The 19,046-nt window shown below is 56.9% G+C and overlaps 1 long non-coding RNA gene across 1 annotated transcript in view; it reads left to right on the forward strand.

Annotated features, from left to right (window-relative positions):
* The first annotated feature begins 273 nt into the window (after window positions 1–273).
* The window catches only part of LOC139078761 (uncharacterized), a 30,558-nt gene continuing 11,785 nt past the window's right edge, over window positions 274–19,046 (forward strand). Inside the window, exon 1 of the long non-coding RNA XR_011531807.1 lies at window positions 274–446. This is a non-coding gene — a long non-coding RNA (uncharacterized lncRNA). The remainder of the gene's footprint in view (window positions 447–19,046) is intronic.

Below are 19,046 nucleotides of genomic sequence, written 5' to 3' on the forward strand. Positions count from 1 at the left end.
CGCTCTGTTCCTCTCCCTGCGGACAACAATCCTTCCGCGTTGCTCTTGCCAACCCGGCCCCCCGCCCGCTCTGCAGATCAATCAGGACTAGAGAAGTTCCTCTCCGTGTGTCTGATGTCCCTCCTTAGTCTTGGGTTCCAGGACACTACGACCTCAGCTTCCATTCTGGCCCTGCCCCCTGTTGCTATGCAACACTGAGCACGTTACTGCCCCTCTCTCGAGCTGTAGCTGCTATTTGTGACACAGAGGGATTAGGTTAAGTCATTCCTGAGAAGCTTCCCAGCTTCGCCACTTACTGGCTGTGACCTTGGGCAGATTCCTTAACCTCTCTGTGCTTCATCTCCCTCATCCTGACATGGGCATGATGGAATGGTAGCCCCGGGCTCACAGGGTTGCTGTGAGGACAGAGGACATGGTACACGGGGGCCCTTAGAGTGGAGAACGAAGTAAGTGCTCAGTAAAACCCGGCTCTTCCCCGTCCGTCTAGGGTTCCCCCTCCACTGCCCCACTGCCCGCCTTTGCACGGTCTGCAGCTCACTCCAGGTTGTGAGCTCTTGTGCGGCCATTCCTTCCTCAGGACGCTCGCCATGCACTGCCGGCCAGTCCAGTCTGTTCCTTTGCTCAGAACACAGCGCCGTGTTTGCCTCCCCCGTGGAGCCAGCCGTGATGGACTCCAAACGCTTGTCCAGCCTTCAGCTCGTGTGGTCCAGCCTCCACGTCCCGGGCGTTTCTTTGCCTTTGTCTATTTGTAGCATTGTTTTACTGCTGCTTTTGTCCTGGTGTCCTGCCTCCTCTGAGGCTGAGGCTCCCAGAGGCAGGAGTTGGTTTCCTCCATCTGATGGGGGCTCCCCCAAGGCGGGGGCTGGGCCTCTCCCATCGGCGGGGGCGCTCCTCACGAAGGGCCGTGCCAGCACACCCATCAAGGGCCTCGGCCGGCGCCCAGCACTTGCACACTCTGTTCCCGACGGCATTTGTTAGAGTTTGAGCTGTGTCAGCCCGCTCGGGCCCCAGAGGAGACCCCGGCAGAATCGTGGTCTTGTCTCAGCTCCCCACCTTCCCGCCAGGCCGGGCCAGCTCTGGGCCAGCGAGGGCCGGCCCGGGCGCCTCAGAGCTCCCCAAGGTCAGGGACCGTGCCTGGCAGCAAAGGCAGCTTGGACAGAGGGCCGCAGAGCCAGCGATGAAAGGCTTTCTGATCCCAGGAACAAACCGGGGTATTGACTGGAGGCCGGAGAATGAGAGGCCTCAGCGGGAGCGAAGGCTCTCCCGGGGGTCTAAACGGGTCGGCAGAACTCGGGGTGGGGGCTGCGTGGCAGCCTGAAAGCAGGGATGGGCTCTCCAGGGCCCCAGGGACCCTGCTCAGCTCGCCATGGACCTGGTGGCGTGGGTCAGGCAGCGTCCTGGGCCCCTGCCTCTGTGGAGAGGTGTCTCACACCCACAGACAGCGGGTAGTGGACAAAAATGGGCAGCCCTGGAGAGGGGGCCAGATGCGGGTTCACGTTCCAGGGGTAAGCTGGGATTCCCTGGAAAAGTCAGGCTGAGAACTTTGTTACTGGGAGGGCTTTCGAGATGGTTCCATGCTGCTCTGCTACTCACCAGCTGTGTGACTTTGGACAAGTCACCAAACCTCTCTGAGCTTGTTTCCACATTGTAGTGTGGGAATATTACTACTGCTCACTTAAAAGAGTTAATGTGAGGAATAATAAATATTAGCTACTATTATTGTACACCCTTCTTATTTTACAGATGAGGAGACTGAGGTTCAGAGTGGGCCAGTAACCTGCCCAAATTTGCTCAGCAAGTTAGTGCCAAGTCAAGCGTTGCCCCCAGGTCTCCTGATTCGAAGTCCACAGGAGTAAGAGTTGGGACACGGTTGAGAGGCAGCCTGATGTAGTAAGAGAGCACAGCCACCGGGTCTGGGTACAAATCCTGGCTTTGCCACGCTGTGTGACTTTGGGAAAGTAACTCGACATCTCTGAAGTTCAGTTTCTTTGATTTGGAAATGGGGATCCCGAGAGCCAAACCCCAGGGTCACGAGGATGAAAAGGAAATAGACCAAAAGCCCCGGGCAGTGCTGGGGATGTGGGGGGTGGGGGTGAGTCTGGCTGGAGCTGGGGGCAAAGAAGGCAAAGGAGGGAGGCCACACAGGCAGAATCCCCACCCTGACGGCGGACAGGGAGTCGAGTCCCAAGGTGCAGACGGAGAACTCATGGGGAAGGCTCCCTCCTGCCTCGGGGATCTTGCAAACGCTGGTCCTTCTGCCCAGAACACTCTTTCCTTCCCTCTTCACCTGGTTAACTTTTGCTCCTCCTTCAGGTCTTAGCTCAAGCGCCCCCTCCTCCAGGAAGCCCTCCCTGACTTCCCCAGCCCAGTCAAGGTGTGGGCTCATCCGGTGTTTTCTGCTTCCTCATGGCAAACCAGTTTTATCACTTAATAACATTGTTGAGTTGTAATTCTATACTTATTTTTTCAATTCTTTGATTAAAGTCTGGCTCTGGCGCCTGGCTGTAGGCACGGCCGGGTCCTCGACAGACCCCAGCAAGCGGGTTCTGCAGGTGAACGAGCAGCGCCACCTGAAGGCGCGGGGAGGCGATTTTTTGAGGCACATGAATGCAATTTTTGAAGTCGTGTATTTAGCTTTCATTTAAAGGGCGTCGGGAAGAAACACACCTGGCACATCAGACTCGGGATTTTGCAGAAATTATCGCCTAGGACGAAGCTGAGTAAAACCGCGAGTCGATGGAGTTAATCACAGCCTGGGAGGGATGCGGACGCAGCGAACCCCCGTGCCAGGCGGGTCTGAGGCTGCGTTTAGAAGCTGGGCCACGTCCAGCCAGTGGAGAGTCTGCCAGCGGACTCGAGGGGGCGCCAGGGCCCCACCTGTCGCAGGTGTGCGCTGAGTGGCTCCTTCTTGGGCCAGGGGTCGCCCAGGGGTGGGTGTAGAGCCTTACCAGACCCTAGGGGTGGGCATGGGGACCCTTCTCTTGTCACCCCGGGACATCCCTGCATCGTCCCTCTGCAGGGACCTGGACGGGGTCCCCAGTTCGGGTGTGACCGGGGAACAGCAGGCTGGACCCGGTGGGAACAGAAGCCTAGCAGCGCTGTGGGTACTGAGTGGAAAGACCTGAGTTCAAAGCCCGGCTCAGCCACACACCAGCTGTGTGACCTTGGGCAAGCGGCTTAACCTTCCTGTGCCTTGAGTTCCTCACCTGTGAGTCAGGGAAAACAATACACCGCTCCTAAATCTGTCGGGTGTGTTAAATTAGCCGGAGCTTGGAACTGTGCCTGGGGTGGGGACAGTGCTGTCGCCTCAGGGCGCAGGGCTCCTCGGTAAGGAGTGGGTGGAGAGGAGATGCCCGAGGGAAGGCAGGTCGCACAGGGCTGTCTGGATCCCGGTCCCACCTGCAGTGGGTCCCTGTAACAAGTGTGCCAGAGCCACGCTAGCGGGGGATGACGTCAGGTGGCCTCGTTGACGCACACACAGCGGTGCCACGTGACGCCGTTTATCTGTCCGTGCACCAAGGGCTGGGGACCACAGGTGGCTCAGAGGACAGGGGTGGGGCACCGATTCAGGGTCCTCGGGTGCGACCCCTCGGTGTCTGACCTTCAGTTTGTCCATCTGTCAGATGGGGGCTGTGATGCTGACCTTATGGGGACGCTGTGAGGGTCATGGGTCATGCCTGGCACCTAGTAGTTGCCCCCAGATGTAAATTTCCTTCCCTCGTTCCCTCCTGTGGGCCCCCCACCCCAGGGGGCTTCCTCAGAGAGTGAGGAAGGGCAGATGGAGCCATGGGGCGGGAGTCGGGGCCACAGGCTGACCCCTCGGGGCTCGAGGGGAAGGGGGAAGGGCCCGGGAGTCCAGTGGTGCCCCCGCTCAGCGACAGCCCACAGCTGGTTGCCTCTTCCCCCAGGAAGGCCATCCATTCTCAGCTAAAGGAGGCGGGGGCGTGTGCCATGACCAAGGCGTTTTATGAGTTTATAAACTGATGAGGACACGGCAGCGCTGAGCTCCGGGCCATTAACAGGCCATCAATTCACGCTCCAGCTCGCTTTATGGGGTGCTGGGCAGGCAGGTGTCAGCCCCCTTAACTGCCCTCTCCCGGGGGCCCCCGAGCTCGTCTCTGGCGGCTTCTGGACACCAGCAGCGCCACTCACCGTGGAGCCACCCCGGGCTGCCCCCTCCCTGAGCGAGGTGGGGGCGAGACTTTGGTTCTCAGCCCCTGTTGACGCGACTTTAAAGTGGGAGTCGTCACGCCCGCCTCTCAGAGGGCCGGAGAAACTGGGGTAAAGCAAGCACCCGGCCGTCAGGGAGTCCCGTGGGTGCTCCCGCTTCCGGGCACGTCCAGCTTCTGCCCGCTTCTCCCCATCTACCCCTGGGCCAGCCTGGCCTCAGCCACCGTTGTCTTGCGCCCACATACTGGGCAGCCTCCCCACTGGTCTCTCTGCTTCCCCCCTACAAGTCTGCTCCCCATGCAGCAGCCAGAGGGGGCTTTTTTTTTTTTTTTTTTTCTTAAAGATTTTATTTTTTCCTTTTTCTCCCCAAAGCCCCCCGGTACATAGTTGTGTATTCTTCGTTGTGGGTTCTTCTAGTTGTGGCATGTGGGACGCTGCCTCAGCGTGGTCTGATGAGCAGTGCCATGTCCGCGCCCAGGATTCGAACTGATGAAACACTGGGCCGCTTGCAGCGGAGCGCGCGAACTTAACCACTCGGCCACGGGGCCAGCCCCCAGAGGGGGCTTTTTAAAATGTGAGTCAGCTCCTGGTACAGCTCTGCTCAGCACCCTGTGGTGGCCCCAGCATGATCCAGAGTCCTGACAAGGCCCTGTCTCCTCTACTTCCTCCCTGTTCCAGCCATGCTGGCCTTCTTGCTGTTCTGAAACATGGCAACTCCTTCCTGCCTCAGGGCCTTTGCACAGGCCGTCCCTGCTCCGCATATCTGAGTGGATCATCCCCTCATCTCCTTCAAGGCTTTGCTAGATGACACTTTCCAACGAGGCCCACCAAGACCACTTTATTGAAAATCAAAATTATCGTAGCAGTATCAATACCCTTTCCCCATTTGGTTTTTCTGTAGCACTTATCATCTATTACATAATTTATTTATTTATTATTGTTATTTTAAATTTCTTCTTTTCTTGCTATAAAATTGGCTCTGCAAGGGCAGAGATCTTTGTTTTCGCTATTGTTTTTTCCAAGTGCTCTGAAAAGCGCCCAGCACACAGGAGGTGCTCAGGAACACCCGCCGAATGCAGTGTGGAAAGTTCCTAGCATGGTCACTGTCGAGAAGCGGTGGCAGCGGTCCCTGTGAATCCCGAGGGACGGGATGATTTTGAGTGGAGCCACGGAGCCTGATTCTCTGAAGCCGTGTGTCCATGATGACAGCTCCCATGTATGTTAACTGGTCTGTGCGGGTGGCTGCCAGGCAAAGGCGTCCGTGACGCACAGAGGCCACTTCCCAGTGGTCCAGAGGTAGGCCTGTGCCTCAGTGACCCCGACAGGCCGTCCTTCCCTGCTGCCTGGCAGCAGTTCAGAGCTGCACAGAGGGGAAAGCCAGGTCCCGAGGATTCAGGAGGCTCTCGGGGCTGAGGGGGCAGACCCAGCCCGTAGCCTGAGCGGAGGGCAGGCCGCCGGAGCTCCTGAGCCCTGAGACCAGCCTGCCACTCTGTCCGAATCAGGCTCAGCCTCGGACGTCGGTGCCTGGGGTTGGGGTGCAGGGAAGGGCTGGGGTGCCTTAAAGGGGCTGCACGCACTTGGGGACATAGCTGGTATGTGGGGCCCAGGAAGGCTAGGGGACTTGCCCACGGTCACACACCTGGAATTGAGGGCGTCTGCTCTGGTCTAGGCCTGTCTGGGTCCGAGGCCTGTTCCCATCGAGTTCCTTGTAGAGGTGTGGGAACCAGCCCAGCACACGGCCCCGGGGGGTCCGGGAAATCTGTGTGAAGGACCAATAGTTGGAGAGTGTGGGCTGGTCAGATGTGGCTTCGTCTTTGTCCAGGGCGCCAGAGGCACCTTCCTGAGACCCGCGGGCTCTGGTTAGCTCAGATGTGAGGAACGAGGCCCGGGAGCTGAAAACCCGGCTTCTGTCCCCAGGCGTTCAGGGAGCTTTGCCCAGAGGTGGAGTGTGTGTTGAGCGAAGACTCACGTCTATCCCGGCCCCTGTGGAGGGGAGCTAGAGAGGGTGAGGATGGCTCTGTGCACCTCGTCCCCTTAGCTGAGGACCCAGCCCGCTTCAGAAGGCGTGACTTTCCCAGACTGAGAGAGGTTCAGCCAGTTTCCTGTAGACACACAGCCAAATGTGGACAATGATAGTGATGGTGATGATGGTGATAATGATGGAGATGATGATGGTGATAATGATAGTGATGAGGATGATGATGATGGATGGTGGTGGTGAATCATCAGTGATGACGCTGGTGATGCTGACAAGATGATGATGGAGATGATGGTGATGATGATGAAGATGATGGTAGAGATGATGACGTCTAGGAGGGTGAGGAGGAGGAGGATGGTGATGGTGATGTTGCTGCTGGTGGGGCTAATGGTGATGATGTTGGGAGATGATGGTGATGGTGGTGCTGGCAATGATGATGATATGATGATGGAGGTGATGATAAGGAAGTTGATGGCGATGGTGGTGATGATGATGGTGGTGATGTTGGTGATGGTGACGATAATGCTAGTAATGCTGGTGATGCGATGATAATGACCTTTTGTTTTATGCTTGCTATGTGGATTTGAATCCTGTCTCTTCTTACCAGCTGAGGACTTTGGGCAAGTCACTTATCCTCTCTATGCCTCGGTTTCCTCACTGTGTACCGTGAGTGTTCATTTGGGAAACCTGCTGCCCCCTTGGTAAAATTGAGTGTCTCGGGTGGCCGCAGTGAGGTTCGATCAGATGGCGTGTGCAGAGCGCTGGGCGGGCTGCTTGGCCCCAGGCACGTGCTCCATACTTGTTGGTGATTAGTGTGTTCTGGGAACTCAGCGCTTTGCACACATCATCTCATTTGATGCCCACAACCACTCTGGGCATTGTTACCCCACGGAAACTGGGGCTTAGAGAGGCCAAGTGATAAACCCAGGGTCACACAGCTGCTGGGGGGTGAAGCTCTGATTTGGTGATTTATTTCCGCATAATAAGATGACCAAAACTTAGCGACTCAAAACAACCACCATAATTTGGTGTCTCTCCTGACTGGGGGCTGGCTGGGCTCTGTCGGGTCGTTCTGCCCCACTGGTGCCAGCCGGGGTGCAGTTGTGTGCAAGCTGTGCTGGGGCTGGGTGTCCAAGGCTGTCCCCTCCCATGGGAGGAGTCCTTGCTGATTCAGGCTGAGCAGGGGCTGTCGACGGGAGCACCTTGGTTTTGTTCCACGCAGCCTCTTTACCAGGTGAGGTGGCAGCCAGCTTCTGGGGCGGGTTCCAGGAAGCCGGGACGAAGCTGCAAACTTCTTACAGCCCAGCCTTGGGACTTACACGGTGTGACTTATGCGTTCTGTTGGTCAAAGCAAGTCCAGGGATGGCCAGAGTCAAGGGGAGAGAAATAGACTCCACGTCTGCACGGCAGGAGCACCGAGGACTTGCCATTTGTAATCCACCCCAGAGGGACTGGAGCCCTGTGTTCTCCTGGGCCCCACACTGGCTGGCTTCCGCTCTCTCCCAGGATCTCTTTCTGAGTGTGTGTGTGGGAAGGGGGGTGTAGAAGGAAGGAGGGCAAGCCTCTCTCTCTTCCTCTGGCCCCGTCACTATCTTCCCCCTCCCTGGTCCCTTATTCCCCCATATTCTGGTTGTTAACATGGCCCCATCCCTGGACCAACTAACTGCCAAGTCAGGGACCTGGAGCTGGAGACCAGAGCCAGTGACCACCAGGGGGCAGCAGAGCCAAAGGCTTGGGCGCAGCGGGGTCCCCGGCACAGGGCGCCTGTCAGGTGGGGCGGCCGGGGCGGGCAGAGGCTGGCGGAGGAGGGGACCCATGTTTGCCAGACTTTGCACACTCCCAGCCTTTCATCCAGAGCTTGATGCTGCTCCCCACCCTCCCCGCGTTAGGGGGTGTCCCGAGGGTGGGTCAGGAGATGAGTGCCAGTCCTGTCTGTCTGCAGGCCTCTGGGAACTCAGTTTCCCCATTTGTACCGAGAGGTGGTGGAACGACGAGGTTCTGATCTGTGCTGGTTTCAGGCCGCTGAGGGAAGGCGAGGCTGCCCGGCTCCACCCCCCTCGGCCCCGGCCGCTTCCGGGGTGTGCCCCTGCCTCCCTCTGTTATATATGGGATCTTAAAACCAGGAATGCCTGGCCGAGCACCCTCAGGCCCCCAGGAGGCCTGCCCCTGCAGGATCGAACCCCCCAGCCAGCAGGCCCGGGAAGGCCCGTGTTCCCCCGAGGCGGGACGGAGGCCCTGAATTTAAGCAGAGGCCTCTCCCTTCTCTCCCTGTCTCTGCCCAGGGGACCCCGCCTGCTCTCCGAGGAGACCCTGGGCCTCAGCAGACAGGGGAGGGCAGGCTGCCGCCTGCGGAAGGAGGCCTCAGAGCCCATGGGGGCACACTGGCAGGAAGGGGCCTACCCGCCATCCAGGCTTCCATTTCCGGGAAAGATGTTTCTAGGGAAGAAAAATGAGGGGGGTGGGTGGGTAGGAGATTTGACTCAGCTCAACAGCTTTGGGAACTTGTTCCGGCCCCGGGTGGGTCCGAGTTCCTGCACTTCTGTCCACTGTGCCTCTCATCGCCTGGCCTCGTGCTTCGTCGTGTGTCTGGGAGCGTCCTGCGTGTGCAGTCCAGGGTCTCTGTACCCCAGGGCCCAGCTTGGCACCTGGCAGGTGGCTGGTTATATACCAGCACTCATGTGTGCCAGGCTCCTCGGTCCGTTGCTCGCTGTGTTGACCCCTTCTCCCAAGGGAGCCACCACTGCTGTCCCCGTTTGCAGACAGGTGAACCAGGCCAGAGAACTAGGCAAAGGTAGGATTTGAACCCAGGCCCACGAGGGCAATCATTTGCCACTTCCCAGTGAGTGGAAGTTGAGTGAATGAATGGGTCCCCCAGCCTGGGACCTCGGAGTCTGGCGAAGGCTGGAGACAGGGCAGAGGAAGTGGAGTCAGATTTGTGGGCATAGCCTCTCCCTGCTGCAGGGCTCCCCGGGGAAGGAGTCTGAAGGAGGGCTTCCTGGAGGAGGAGGGCTTCCCCCGGGCTGGAGGATGGCGAGCTCTTGGAGCACAAGAGGGAGCAGAAACGGCCTCCTATGGACCACATGGGCATGCGGGGGCGAGGAGGACAAGGAGATGAAGGGGTGGGCGGGTGGCACTGTGCTGGGGTTGGACGGGCAGCTTTGATGGCAGATACATCTGACTGGGTCACTTGCTAGCTCTGCAGCCTTAGGCAAGTTATTTAACCTTGCTGAGCTTCAGTTTTCTCTTCTATAAAATGGGCACACAAGTCTCTCTTGCTTAGGGGTGTATCAGGATCGAATGGGATGCAGCATGTAAAGGCTGGTGCAGGGGCGAGAACTCTGAGCCTCTTTGTCCTGACGGAGTCCTCGTTCCATCTCTGCTGGACCTCAGTACTCAGCTGTGCGCTTTGGTTTCTCTGCAGAGTGGGAAGGGTGGGGCCTGAGCCTGCAGGACGGTGAGCGCCACCCCGAAGACCTCTGATCACAGGGGCCGACTGGGGTCAGGGCTGCATCATAACCTACCCCCCTGCCTCCTCTGGGGGTCTCCCACCTCCACCCAAGCTGCTGCTGGAAGGGACCGGCTTGCAGCAGACCTGACAGCCTCTCCCTGAGTTCTCCCAGAGGCCAGGACATTGCGGAAGCGAGCCCCAGTGATATTTGCATCGTCATTTGCACGCACCAGTTTATACTGCACCATCTCTTCCCAAGCAAGGTCCCCTAGAGGCGGCCTGGCACGGAGGGTGAATGACACAGCACGGCGGCTCCAAGTCCTGGGTTCAGATGCTTGTCCTCTGAGCTTCGATTCCCCTGTCTGCAAATGGGAAGAACTCCTACATCCTTTACGTTGAGCCATTCTCTCATTCAGCAAATATTTATTGAGTTTCTCTCATGAGGCAGGTGCACAGCTATGCCCTGGGGACCCGGTGTGATGAGGGGGGTGGGCCCTGGGCCCTGCTCTCACGGAGCTCAAATGCTGGGGGGCGGAGTCAGACAATGAACAAGTCAACTGATCTATAAATCAGAAAACTGCGGCTCAGAAGATGTGCTAGAAGGAAAGAAACAGGTGCAACGGGCAAGCCTGGCCCTCAGCAATGCTAGCTTGAGATCCCGTCCCTGGACCAGGCTGGGAGCGGGTGGCTGAGCCGTAGACCTGTCAACCCACAAGAGGCCGACCCCGGTCCCCATGCCCGTCCTGCCTGCAGCATCCAGAGGCAGTAGAGCGCAATGGTTAAGGGCTCAGCTTTGGAATCACTGGACATCTGCTTCAGATCTGGACTCTGCCCCTTTCAGGCCGGGGATTCTGGCCGTGGACGGACACAGCCTCTCAGAGCCCGCATCCATGTCCTCCCTCAGCATGCAGTGCCCGGCGTCCAACAGGCAGTAATAATAATGGGTGCTGCCCCGCCGTCATTCCTCAGGCCACCCTGTTGGGCCAGTCATCTCAGTCATTGTGTCTGGCTCCCGGGGTGGCACTGCGGCAGGGGAAGCAGAGCAAATTCAGGGAGGCGCTCACTCTCGGGGGCCAGCCCTGCACCCGCACGGCTGGAGAGTGAGCCCCTCTTTAAATTTCACACCCCAGGGGCCTCCCTTGCTCACCCTCGTCCCAGGATAACTTTTTTACCAAGATAACAGTGACCCCCACCTGCTGATATCTGTTGTGTGCCAGATGCCCAGTGACAAGGGTTGAACACACGTTAGCCTCTCACAGTGATGCCCAGCGTGGGGCACTCCTGTCCCCACTGCACAGGTGAGGAGACTGAGGCCCAGAGGGGAGAAAGGACGTGTCCGGGTTACATGGCGGGAGGATGGAGGCACTGGGACCTGGCTTTACCCCAAACGTGGAGGACCTGCCCTTGACACAGTGGGAACCCTGGTGGCTGCAGGGGGCAGGGAGCGAAGATGCTGAGGTCCCCTGAGGATGCCCAGGAGCTTTCCATCTCAGGGTATCAGATTGGATGGTTGACCGAACATTATCTGCTGCCGGTTCGTTCCCCCACCACCCCCACCACCCCGTGACAGAGGAGGGGCTGAGATGACCTCACCTTTTTTTTTTTTTTTTTGAGGAAGATTAGCCCTAAGCTAACCTCTGCCGCCAATCCTCCTCTTTCTGCTGAGGAAGACTGGCCCTGAGCTAACATCTGTGCCCATATTCCTCTGCTTTATATGTGGGATGCCTACCACAGCATGGCTTGCCAAGCGGTGCCATGTCCGCACCCGGGATCCGAACCGGCGAACCCCGGGCTGCTGAAGTGGAACATGTGCACTTAACCGCTGCGCCACCGGGCCGGCCCCGGCCTCACCTGTTTTATAGGTGAGGGAACCAAGACCCTGGGAGGGTCTGCTGAGGTCACACGGCCAGCCAGCGACAGGAGGGCCCCCACGTGCGTGGCCTGGGACCCCGCTCCTCCCCTGCCAAAGCTTCTCTCACCCAGAGGGGCTGGAGCCCAGCTGGCCCTGTCTCTCCGGCTCCAGCCAGCCTCTCGCCTCTCGGTAGGTAACACAGGGCTCGGTCGGTAACTCAGGGCTCAGCTCGGGACACTTCCAGTCTCTGTCAGGGAGTGGGAACGACTCGCCGGAACCCTCGTCTTCCAGGGTTCAGAGAGAAATAAAAATAGATGGGGGCGGGGGAGAGTTATCCTCTCCTTCCTCGTGTCATCCCAGCAGCCGGGCTTCGCTGAGTTCCTCATCCATCACGTTGTCACCAGGCTCTGGCGGGTGGCTGGCTGTGGGGCGCCTGTCCCTGGCCTCGAGAAGGTTGTGGAAGTGATAGAAGGGGCCAGCTCCCGCGTTGACCAGAGGTGGGCTGAGGGGTGCGGGAGGGAGGTCCTGCCTGTGGGGTCCAGAAACACGCAGCCGGCCTTTGAGGCTTTGGTCGGCAACTTCCCACCTGCGCGTTAACAGCCACTCAGAGGCACCAGGGCTGTTCTCATTCATTCACTCACTCATTCATTCACTCACTCACTCATTCATTATTCACTCACTCATTCGTTCATTCACCCACTCACTCATTCCCTCACTCATTCATTCACTCACTCACTCATTATTCACTCACTCATTCGTTCATTCACCCACTCACTCATTCCCTCACTCATTCATTCACTCACTCACTCATTATTCACTCACTCATTCGTTCATTCACCCACTCACTCATTCACTCATTCATTCATTCACTCACTCATTCATTCTTTCACTCCCTCATTCACTCACTCATTCATTCATTCACTCATTCATTCATTCACTCATTCGTTCACTCATTATCAGGAGCTCAATTAACTCCTCTGTTAAGTAGGGGTGACAGTGCCTCATGGGCCTGCCGTCTTCACTTGAACGTGAGCTTCACCAAAACCACAGGGTTGTTGAGAAAGTAAAATAAATGAGTGAATTAATGCCCGGGAGGCACTTGCCACCGTGTCTGAGTGCTCTGGGAAGAGGTTTCACAGCCCCTGTCGTCTCCGACCCTCCCAGACAAGCACCCTAACAGACTAAGGTCTATCTTTTGGTCGGCCATGTTCTGGCAGAAAGTGCGCTGCTGTGTCCTGCGCACAGAAGTTCTTAATTTCAGTGGCATTTTACTGAGGAGCAATATCCTGCAGAGAGGGGCACAGATCCTGCACACACAGCTCGAGACTTTTCTGGAAGTGGACGCACCCCCGTCACCAGCCCTGGGTCAGGAAACAGAGCCAGCAGGACCCGGCAGCCCCGTGTGCCTCCTTCCAGAATGTTTGTGCGTTTTGGATTCCCCACTGGGCTGAGTTGGGTCTGTCACGCTCTGTCTTCCCTTGGTCTTCGGTGCTGTGCGTTTAAGGAGCATCCGTGTTGCTGTTCAGACGACACTGCCGTGGGGTCCTCCCTCTGCTGGGTGCGTCTGCCACGGGCCACCTTCCCACCCTGTCTTGGCTGCTCGATTCTCGAACAGCCAGGCTTGTTCTGATGGCAAGGCCTCTGTACCAGCTGTTCCCCAAGCCTTTCCACAGTCCTCTGCTTTTCTCGGACAACCTCGTCTCCTTTCTCTCCCTCATCCCAACCAGTTTCTCGTATCATATCACAAGGTTTCTTCCCATCTAGCACTTACTATACTCTGGAATTACCTTCATTAACAACCTGCCTCCCTAGGTCTCCTCTGTCCCCTTCGCCTGAAAGTTATATGAGGGCGGAGTCTGTGGCTTCTGTCTTCCGCACTGCATCCCGGATGCCCTGGGCAGGGCCTGGCACACGGTAGGCACTCAGTCAATATTTGCTAAACGAAAGAATCACGCACAGCAGGCTGCCCTCCCAGCCAGCCCCGGCTTGCGCTTGTCCGTGCTGTTGTGGCTGTGTCTCTCGTCTGTCTTTTTCTTTCTCCAGCTTGCAAGCTCCCCGAGGCCCGAGCCACCGCCGTCTTCAGCTCCTGCTCGGTCGGTCCCCAGATCAGCGGACCTGCCTCACAGGTGTTTTGTTAACCTTGTTCCCAACCAGACATGCAGGAGAGAAATGCATTTTAAAACCACGTGCGACTTAAAGAGAATTTAATCTGCATGTCTGGGATTCATTAACACGTAGATCATCAAATTAGAGTTTGCTCACAGCTGTTTGACATTCGAAAGGCCTTTTGAGTATCTTTAATAAGTGCCTTTAAATATTATTTTTCCTCCTAATCTCAGGGCCGGGTGTGAGCATGCCGGTCTTGGAATGGGAACATGACGCAGGGGACCAGGGGCTGGCAGGACCGGTTCCTGCAAGAGTGTAGCTGCTGGGGGCGTCGGCACGGGGCCATCCACGCCCTCCTGCCCTCTGTGCTCCCTGGTGGGCTCTGGTCCAAGCTGGTGAGAGCCGTGAGCCAAACCTCCCGGTCCCCGTGTGGACATCAGCTGTTTGTCCCATCCCTCTTCTCCTGGGAACTGCCCTCCTGATACCCACCCCAGCCCTGCTCCAGGGTCCTCATGGGACGCCGGCTAGACCAATAAGGCAAGGCCTTCCTTGGCCACTGTGATTGGCCTCAGTGTGGCTCTGCGGCCCGATCCAAAGAAACGGCATGGCAGGAGACTCCTGCTGGAGCTGTGGAGGGAGAGGCCACTCTCCTTTCTTTTTTTTTTTGAGGAAGATTAGCCCTGAGCTAACATCTGCTGCCAATCCTCCTCTTTTTGCTGAGGAAGACTGGCCCTGAGCTAACATCCGTGCCCATCTTCCTCTACTTTCTATGTGGGACGCCTACCACAGCATGGCTTGCCAAGCGGTGCCGTGTCCGCACCTGGGATCCGAACCGGCAAACCCTGGGCCGCTGAAGTGGAACGTTCGCACTTTACCACTGTGCCACCGGGCTGGCCCCAACTCACTCTCCTTTCTGCTGGTACTTGTGACCCAGAGCTGTGGGCCTGGAGCATCCTGTTGCCACATGGAGCCTGAGACATAGAAAAGCAAAGTTGAGAGCTGTAGAGAGGCTGGCGACAGCCATGAGGGCCTGGACCCAGCCAGGGCCGCATTAACCCTGTCATGGGTTGGATTGCGTCCCCCCAGATTTCTATGTTGAAGTCCTAACCCCCAGACCCTCAGAATATGACCTTATTTGGAAATAGTGTTGTCATACTGGAGTAGGGTGGACCCCTCATCCAATATGACCGGTGTCCTTACAGGAAGGGGACTTTTGGACATGGAGGCCCACAGAGGGAAGACAATGTGAAGACACCAGCCAAGTGGAGAGGCTGGCACAGATGCTCCCTCACGTCCTCAGAAGGAGCCAACCCTGCCGACGCCTTGATCTTGGACTTGCAGCCTCCAGAACTGCGAGACGATAGCTTTCTGCTGTCTCAGCCCCTGGTCTGTGGAGCTTTGCCACAGCAGCCCCAGCAAACTAACACAAGCCCCCCGTGAACTTTCTAGTTATGAGAACCAGTTTATCCTTTTTCTTTCTTCTTTCCCTAAGCCAATTTGTACTGGATCTTTCACTACATACAAGGGTGAGAAGACATCCTTGGACACCGCTGTTCTCCTTAAAATCTCCTCATGGACCATGTTTCGGTTATCCGTTGCTGTGTAACAGACCACTCCAAACTTAGTGGCATAAACAAAAACAATCATTTGTTTTGCCCACAAGATGCAATTTGGGCCGGACGTGGGGCAGAGCTCATCTCTGCAATAAGGCATCAGCAGAAGCCCACCGGGGCTGAGGAACCCACTGTCAAGGTGCATCACTCACGTGGGTGGCAGGTGCTGTGGTCGGTGGCTGGGAGCTCAGCCGCCAGGGCTAAGGGCTCCTCTCATGGGCCTCTCCACAGGCTGCTGAGCCTCCTCCTGGCATGGCAGCCTGTTCCAAGAGTGAGCATCCCAAGAGAGCGTGTGAAAGGACGTGGCGTTTTTGTGACTTACTCAGAAGTTACACAGCATCCCTTCCACCATACTCTCTTTGTCAAGGCTGTCCTAAAGGTCCACTCAGATTCCAGGGGAGGGGACACAGATCCCACTGCCCCACGGGAGCAGCACTGATGTCACATGGTGAGAGAAGAGCGTGAGGAATGGGAGACACTGTGGAGCCATCTCTGGAAAATGCAATCTGCCAGAGGCCACATACTCTATGACCCCATTTATATGAGAGTCAAGAAAAGGCAAAACTGACAGTGACTGAAGTCAGAGAAGTGTCACCTCTTGGGGACGGTAGTTTTGACTAGAAAGGGACACGGGAAGCTTCCGGTGCTAGAAACGATCTATGCCTGGATATGGCTGGAAATTACATGGACGTGGTTACGTGAGAAGTTCACTGAACTGCTCACTGAAGTTCCACACCCTCATGCGTTTTATAGCTCAATTTAAACAATTTTAAAGGATGTGACAAAGAAAATCTGACTTCGTCCTCTGCTGGCTCCCAGTTGTCCGAGCAGCTTGGCTGGAGCACGGCACCCGCCCAGACTCAGCACCCCTTGTCTTCTCTGGTTCAAGGCCCTGCTCTCCTCGGCCCTGACTGTTGCAGATGCTTGAGTGTCTCCAGCTGTGTGGGAGATGGTGGAAGAGTGTTTGAAAGGAGGGAACAGCAAGTGCAAAGACCTTGAGTGAGGAAAGGGTGGCGGGCCAGCGGGAGGGCAGAAGTGAAGGGAGGTGAGGCAGGGGAGATGGCGGGGCTCACGGAAAGGCTCCAGGCAGGGCTGTGACACCACCTGGTTTCCCTTTTTGAAAGCACAGGATCCCAGAGCTGCCACTTCTGGTTGGATGGGCAAGGCCCTGCCTTCTCATCTGTGAAATGGGTCACAAGAATCCTGGCCTTGAAGGGTCGCCGAGAAGAGGCAGGATCAAGATGCGGGGGAAACTCCTGGCCCTGGGTGCCTGGCCCGCCATCAGGCTGCTCAACATGGCTTCCCTCCTAGTGCCCCTGCGGACCCTGAGTCCTGGCAGGCAAGGCCTCCTGGGTCCAGGACATCCTTCCGGTTCTCACTGAGCCCCTGGTCCCTTCTGGACCGTACTCGCTCCCCCTGCCAGACCTCTGGAGCCTGTTGGGTGGAAGATGGATGGACCATTAATCTGCACAGTCTAAAGGTTAATCCAAAGGGCAGCCATGGCTGAAGATGGTGCCCTCCGCCTGGCTCCAGCTCACAGACGAGGGAGGGGTTGGGGTGAGGTGGGGTCACCAGCCAGGGGCTCCTCAACCATGTAAACCACCAAACAGCTGTCCCTCGGGTGGGCTTCGTGGCCCCCTTCCCACACCCAGTCTGGTCTCCTGAGACTTCTTTCCCATCCTGGCTGTGTCACCAGCTCACTGCATGACCTTGGGCAAGTTTCCCCCCTCCTCGAACCTCTATTTCCCATCTGTGCATTGGGACCAAGCCATCCCCAGGGGGCCATCTGACTTGGACATTCCAGGGCGGCATCTCAACCCAGCCCCGACACTTCTCTGCCTCCTACCCTGGCCCCCTGCTCTGTCCCGCCTCTGGGTTTCTGTATCGGCCATGCTCCCCAACGGGGACACCCTCCCCTGTCAACCCACATCCTGCCTTTCCTTCGAGAGTTTGTAAGACGGTATCCGAGACATCTGCCGGATTCACCGCAAGTTCGTCAGGCCGGTCCGCCGTCCTGCGGTCCCCTAGTGGCTGTGGTCTTAGTCTATACGAAATTCTTCTGCACATTTTTCTATGTTGCTCTGGAAGCACCTGGAAATCTTGCCTCTTTTTGCTGCTTTCATCAGAATTAGAGCATTCCCCAGGGCGGAGCTGTGTCTCCACCATCAGACTGACAGGTCCCCTGGGGCAAGGGCCTAGCCTCCTCCCTTTGAATAGGTTCCTATTCACGACCCATAGACCTCAGGGGCCTGCTGAGTCCAGCCCGCAGAACGTTCTGTTTGCCTGCTCCAGTAACTTTTCTTTTTAATTGTTGAATTAGTTGCCAACACTTAAAAATCAGGCGGTTGCACTTAAGAATCTGGATTTTCAACTTTAAAGAAACTGATAAGAGCCGGTTGTGTCAGGTTTGCCTTTCCTTCCGCAGTGATGGGCAGGAGCTAATGGGAGCTGCTCTGTGGCCGGGGAGGACACTGTCCGGTTCACCCCAGGCCTCCCCTGGCCCCACTGGCCCTGTTACCTGCCCAGGCCTGGAGGTGTGTGGGTTGCAGTCCCGGCTTTGGGCACTGAGGTACTGTCTGGCTGCGGTGGGAGAGCAATTCCAGAGAGGGATGCGGGAATGAAGGCTTCTCTCCCGCCTCTGCCTCATTAGGATCTGAACAGCCTGGATCAATGCTTTTTAAAATCAGATACACACTGACTGTTCCTTGCATCAGGAACAGTCTGTACCGGCAGAGAACACTTCTCTAATCAAAAGCTTGCCTTTGGGAAAATTACACGGAGAAGGGATGGAGGGAGAGGCATCGTTGTTCAGTAATTATTTATGGGGGGCCTACTGTGTGCCTGGCTTGAGCCGGGTGCTATGGATACGCAGTGAACAAAACCTAGTCATCATCTTACACAGCTCATGGTCTTATCAGCTCTCTCAGCTTCTCAGATTAGGCAGAAAAGCCCCAGAGAGGGCAAACAGAGTCCCAGGATCACACAGCAGAGGTGGAAAGAAACCCTACACGGCTTTCCAGGTCTCCTGCTTCGTCCCTTTCCCAGCCACATGGGTCACTCCTGGGCCCCCGATGAAGCCCTGTGCACCCTGGCCCCCTCCCGCTCCTCTTCTGCTCCTCTCCAAGTTCTGGTGCTCCATCCTTGCTTTCACCTAATGGCCAGAAGTTGGGGCTCAGCCAGGTGGGGTTGGGTTCCGCTCAGAGCAGAGACTCGGCCCTTCTCTGGCTGCTTTCCAGGATGCCCTGCCTAACTACCCAGGGCAATTCCAATATCAGGCGTAGAGTTAGGGCATCCCACAGCTAATCGCCCCAACCGGAACATTCTACAGCAAGGTGGCAGCTCAGTTGACCCATGGCTCTTTTCAAGGGACAGCCTCGGAGCGGAGCCCTAAGCTGTCAGCACAAACCTGCCCTTTCTGCAAACATGGCCAGAGGGCCACTCTAGCTGCCTCTGGGGCTAAGCCGGGCTTGGTTTTCGACTGCAGCTGCAGCCCCTTGTTTTGAAAAGGGAGAGCTGGCATCCCCTTCTACACTGGCTGCTCTGCAGATGCGCCAGAAGCAGCTGGCTCTCCGGCACACAGCCAGCCCTCTCGAGTCCAGAGGCCAGTCCCTGGAAGAACCGGCCACCTGGGCTGGGTTCGAGCAGCCAGATACTTTCAAAATAACTAGCAGCGAAATTCAACCAACTCTTCTTTGGTTGCATTCAAACTCCTAAGCATACTGAAACCAGATAGACAGATTTTGGCCAACAGTCACTGAGTTAGAAGCAGGCTGAGTGTAATTGTCTTGGAAATTGTGGTTTGCCTAAATAGAATAATAAATGATGACAGCTACCGTTTATTGAGCATCTGCTGTGTACTAGGCACCACATCAACATCCC

The sequence above is a fragment of the Equus przewalskii genome, chromosome 2 (genome assembly GCF_037783145.1).
Source record: "Equus przewalskii isolate Varuska chromosome 2, EquPr2, whole genome shotgun sequence".
Classification (NCBI taxonomy): domain Eukaryota; kingdom Metazoa; phylum Chordata; class Mammalia; order Perissodactyla; family Equidae; genus Equus; species Equus przewalskii.